This window comes from Crassostrea angulata, chromosome 4 (genome assembly GCF_025612915.1).
Source record: "Crassostrea angulata isolate pt1a10 chromosome 4, ASM2561291v2, whole genome shotgun sequence".
NCBI lineage: Eukaryota > Metazoa > Mollusca > Bivalvia > Ostreida > Ostreidae > Magallana > Magallana angulata.
In genome coordinates this window covers 36621469-36627247 of record NC_069114.1, presented here as the reverse complement: position 1 = coordinate 36627247, position 5779 = coordinate 36621469, and positions in this window count along the sequence as shown.

Sequence of the window (5779 nt, the reverse complement as noted above, 5' to 3'; positions counted from 1 at the left end):
AGAAAGAAAAAAACCCATCCCATGGTCTCTTTTGGTAACACTTTAAACAATATTATCCAAAAAATAATCATTGTCACTTAGGACTTACTTTGCAATCAAATGGGGGATGGTCACATCATATATCAAATATCTACGAAAAAGCATGCCAAAGATTGAACATGCTACGCATACTTAAATATAAAATAAATAGGGAATCATTGATTAAAATTTACTTTGCATTTATTCGCCCTGTGTTAGAGTATGGTGATGTAGTCTGGGACAATTGTACAGATGAACAAAGTAATTTATTGGAAAGTATACAGATTGAAGCGGCACGAATAATTACTGGTCTTAGACGAAACTCATCTAAACAATACCTATATCAGGAATTAGGCTGGGAAACACTTAAGAAACGTAGAAATAACCATAAATTAATATTATTGTTCAAAATATTAAACAATTATACCCCTGAATACTTATCTAATATTGTTGGTGAATGTTTCCCCCCACATAATACCTACAATCTTCGAAACAATTTCATCTATCGCACTCCTGTTGCAAGAACAACATCTTACTTCAATAGTTTTATACCATCTACAATTATATTGTGGAACAATCTACCTCAAAATACAAAAAATATAACTACAGTTTCAGCATTTAAGAACAGCCTCAAAAATATTAATAGTAAAAAACTGTATATGCATAAATTATTTAACCATGGCAAAAGATTAGAAAATATTTGGCATTGTTAAATGCTGACCTTTACTCACACCACCTTATTGCTTCTCCACTATGTCAGAAGTGCCTTCTTGAAGTGGAAGACTCTAAACATTATTTCTTACACTGTCCATCATATGCCTCCCAAAGAAAATCTCTATTTGATTATATGAACGACAATTCCATACCAATCACAATTAAGAATCTACTTTTTGGAAGTGATAATCTAACATTTCAAAACAACTTACTATTATTTGATAAAATTCATTTTTACATAAAAAGTACAAACAGATTTAAGTAAATGTATAGGTAAAAATGTACACATTGTATAAAAAAATGTATCAAAATGGGTATCACTGACTGTCCTTACACTCCTTTCTTTTCATTTTTTATTGCTTATTTGTTCTCCACCTCCCCCTCCCACCCCATCCCCCCAAACTTTCCATTTTTTCCTACTCTGTTATTAATTTTTGTTTTGTTTTATTACATGTTTTTTCTTTTCTTTCTCATTTTTTCTCTACATTACATATACTTTTTTATTTTTCAACCTTAGCAATTAACCATTATTTTTTATTTTTTTTATTTTCATTTTCCTATCATAAGCTATTTGTCTTGTTTATTTTTTTGCACTGTACCTCCTTCCAATGCTATTTATAATATTAATCTATTACACAAAATTCCATTGCAATATATATGTATATATATCTTATATAAAATTATATAATTACTCATATAATACCTTGACTACAGGAGAGAACATAAATAGGCATTGTGCCTGCTGTTCAATCCATTTCAATGTATTTATATACTTGAATAAATTACTTCTTAAAAAATTAAATTAAATTAAAGCTATACACGCTATAATTTACGTCAATTTTGAATGACAGTGAAAACGCATGTGTTTGTCTACTTATAAAAGTTATCCTTAATCTGTAAATTACAATGGTGAATTCCATCTCGTTACAAAGATATAGATTTTTAATTGTTTATTTTCCTGCCAGGAAAATATACCTTTTCATGAATATTGATAAAGGAAGAGCGAAACCGACCTCATTGCGCATGTCCGCGGAGAACTAGGTGGTCGTTATTGTTTGCCTAATTAAATATCCAACTTGATTTTTAATATGCTTAACATTTGTTAATTTGAAATACATACATGTATAATGAGTAAAATGCATTTGTCATTCACGATACCCTTACTTCTACATTAACACTTATAGGATCTATAAATAGCACACAGGGGAAAAACACAGGTCTACGTCATTTTTTTAAAGGAAGTATTCATATCTACATAACAGGCTTGTATTTTTTTCTTTTGTTTGTACTCGTATATCGGACAAATTTATGCTTTACTGAAAATATCCTTTCCTTTGTGAAACTATCATAATTATGAAGATGTTGACCCTTTACCAGCTGTGGTATGATAGACTAAATTTAGCTGTCGATATCACGTGATAGATTGATATTCACGAGGAGGCATTACTTTCCTGGCAGGAAAATAAATATTTTTTATTGTTTAATATTTGATATATTTGTTACGTGATCGAATTGAGCATTATAATTAACAGCATAAAGGTAACTTTTATTAGTAATCAAACACATACATTTTCCCCTTTATTCAAAATTGACGCAAATTATTGCGTGTACAGCTTTAATAATACCAGACCACCAGATACAGGACAAAAAATATGCTGTGAATTTTATTTCCTGGTCCAGGGAATACGATTAATTAATCAGACACAACTGATTTCTTCATCCATATATTCGGGATTTTAAGAAGAGGTCTCTTTGAAATAACAAAATTCATGCGAACATTATTGATTTAAAAAGAATTCCAGGGATTACTTTAAAAATAAACTAGTTGATGTGTACTGTAGAAGTGTTATCATTTTATTCAGCTTTTTAAGTCCCAAGTTCTGTTAGATTAGAAAGTGAATTTCGTCTTAAAGCTATACACGCTATAATTTGCGTCAATTTTGAATAAAGTGGAAAATGTATGTGTTCGATTACTAATAAAAGTTACCTTTATGCTGTTAATTATAATGCTCAATTCGATCACGTAACAAATATATCAAATATTAAACAATAAAAAATATTTTTTTTCCTGCCAGGAAATTAATGCCTCCTCGTGAATATCAATCTATCACGTGATATCGACAGCTAAATTTAGCCTATCATACCAAAACTTGTGAAGGGTCAACATCTTCATAATTGTGATAGTTTCACAAAGGAAAGGATATTTTCAGGAAAGCATAAATTTGTCCGATATACGGGTACAAACAAAAGAAAAAATTACAAGCCTGTGAGTAGATATAAATACTGCCTTTAAAAAAATGACGTAGACCTGTGTTTTTCCCCTATGTGCTATTTATAGATACTATAAGTGTTAATGCAGAAGTAAGGGTATCGTGAATGACAAACGTATTTTACTCATTATACATGTATGTATTTCAAATTAACAACTGTTCAGCATATTAAAAATCAAGTTGGATATTTAATTAGGCAAACAATAACGACCACCTAGTTCTCCGCGGACATGCGCAATGAGGTCGGTTTGCTCTTCCTTTATCAATATTCATGAAAAGGTATATTTTCCTGGCAGGAAAATAAACAATTAAAAATCTATATCTTTGTAACGAGATGGAATTCACCATTGTAATTTACAGATTAAGGATAACTTTTATAAATAGACAAACACATGCGTTTTCACTGTCATTCAAAATTGACGTAAATTATAGCGTGTATAGCTTTAAAGGGGCATGGTCACAATTTTGGTCAAAATTTATTTTTCCGATTTTATTATTTGCAATACTTCAGAAAGGCATTTTTAATAGGCAACCGAAATTTGAGTGTCATTTGTTGAGTTATGAGCGAGTTACAGAGCTTGAAATTCTTCGCTATATAAACAAAGCGCGTTTGTTTATATTTTGAGCGTTGAAGTAAAATTTTCAGCTTTAAACCTAAAACGAATGTGTTAAACGTTACGAACTGTTTATCTTTGCTTAAAATTAAAAAAAAAACGATAGGCAGATAAGCTGGAAAAAGATTTTTTTACTGGTATATTGAACCTATGTAAAAAAAAAAAAACAGGGCACGAGCCTTGTTTACATGACAAAGAATTTCGAGCCCTGTATCTTGCAGTAGAAATGCATTTCTAAATCACGTGATTTATTTTATATAAATTTGTAAATACTAAAACATAAAAATAGAATTTGACCAAAATCGTGACCATGCCCCTTTAAAGTGCTATAAATTCATCGGTTTTTTTTAAAAACAAAAGTTGAACATTTCTATTGGATAACTTTAATAACAGACATTTACGTGTATATTAACTGTATGGCCAGTTACCAGTGTTTTAAGTAAATCACTTATGTCACCCTTATTTATGCACTTTCAGTAGTAGAACTGAAAATCCCTGTGATTTCACATACTACATAAAGAGATATTTAAATAGGTTGGTTTGGTGACCTAGAAAAGAAATTTTCGCTGAAGAATTTATTAATATACTAGTAAAAGGCTATTTTTGGATGATCTATTTAACTCATATATCAATCAGTTTACTTCTAAATATTGTCTGAATAAAAAATCATAATTATATATATATATTATATATATATATATATATAAATATATATATTATTTATATATATATAATTATTCAGATAATATTAAGTTAAATGAAGCATGAGTGAAAATGCAAGCAGGTGAACGAATTTCACATTATGAAGCGTTTCAATATCTTTCATTAAAATGCATTCCAATTTTGTATGATTGCGAAATTTGAATAAAATTACATTATGTTCACGTATTGTGTTTTCAAAAAACGAACAAATAATAATAATCCTCACTTCAATGGCGTATCAATTATCGGTTTCTATTTCAAATTTTTATCTTGAATTCTAGGAATTGTAGGTGAAGTTAAACCATTCTGGCAATTGGTTTTGCTTTCACAATTCAGATGGATCTAGTCTGATATTTTCGTTCAGCGATAAAATCGTCCAATCATTCTTACTTATAAGCAACAACACTGTATATCCAGGAAACCATTACTTATGACATTATACTAAATCAAGGACTGTAGTATAAATACATTTATACATGTATTTCTAGGAAACGTACAGTGAAAAATTTGAGCTGGAAATTATGTTGACTTATTGACCTCTTTCGCATTGTTTTGTATATACTAAACTATTCATCAGAACTATTGTCTTTCAAAAGTATTTTCCTTACTACAAATGTTAATTAATGCAAAATTATTATTATGAATACATGGGAAATGTTTTTCTCGATAACGTTTTTTCTCATTCAATCCATCTTAAAAGAAATAACAAAATGTTCTATCTATCTCTGAATTGTTCTTTATCTGCAAGCGCATTGTGTGGCGCAGTGCTTGCAGAAAAAAAAAACCAGAATCTAAAATAGGGTAATTTGATTGAAAGTGCAGATTTGTATAATAAGTAACATTGATGTGATGCTTAATCGATAAATTGTTTTGTATAGATAATTTCCTTATATGGTTAGCACGTTCGTTTACATTTTTTCCTAGAAAAACGCCAACATACTTAATATTACTTCTATAAAAAAACCAGCAACGGATATTATAGTGAAAAAATTATTGCACATTTTTTAGATTTCTCCACATTTTTTTTCTTTTCGCCGCCCATAAAAGAGTCCAACCTTTTTATAATAAGATTATATAATGTTTACTAAAATGGTAAAATATTTATTACAAAGTGCAATTTGGTACTATTAATATATCAGAGTTTTTGTAATGCATGTGGGAAAAAAATCAAACTTTGAATCATAGAAAAATAAAAATATCTTTAAAATTTAAGAAAGTCTGAGGTAATAAATGCGGGCTATGATATATCCCTTTTAGAAAGGAGGCATGTTACTGTTTATATTTTTTTAATCATCTAATTTATTATCCTTAAAGAGTGAGTAAAAGTACGTGAATATAATTATTGTCGATTAAAGTCATACACATCAGGAACAGCCATATTTGCATACATGTGAAGAGAACCCTGATAACTACAGGTACTTGGATGTCTCTTAGGGGTTATAGTCACGATTTTGGTCAAAT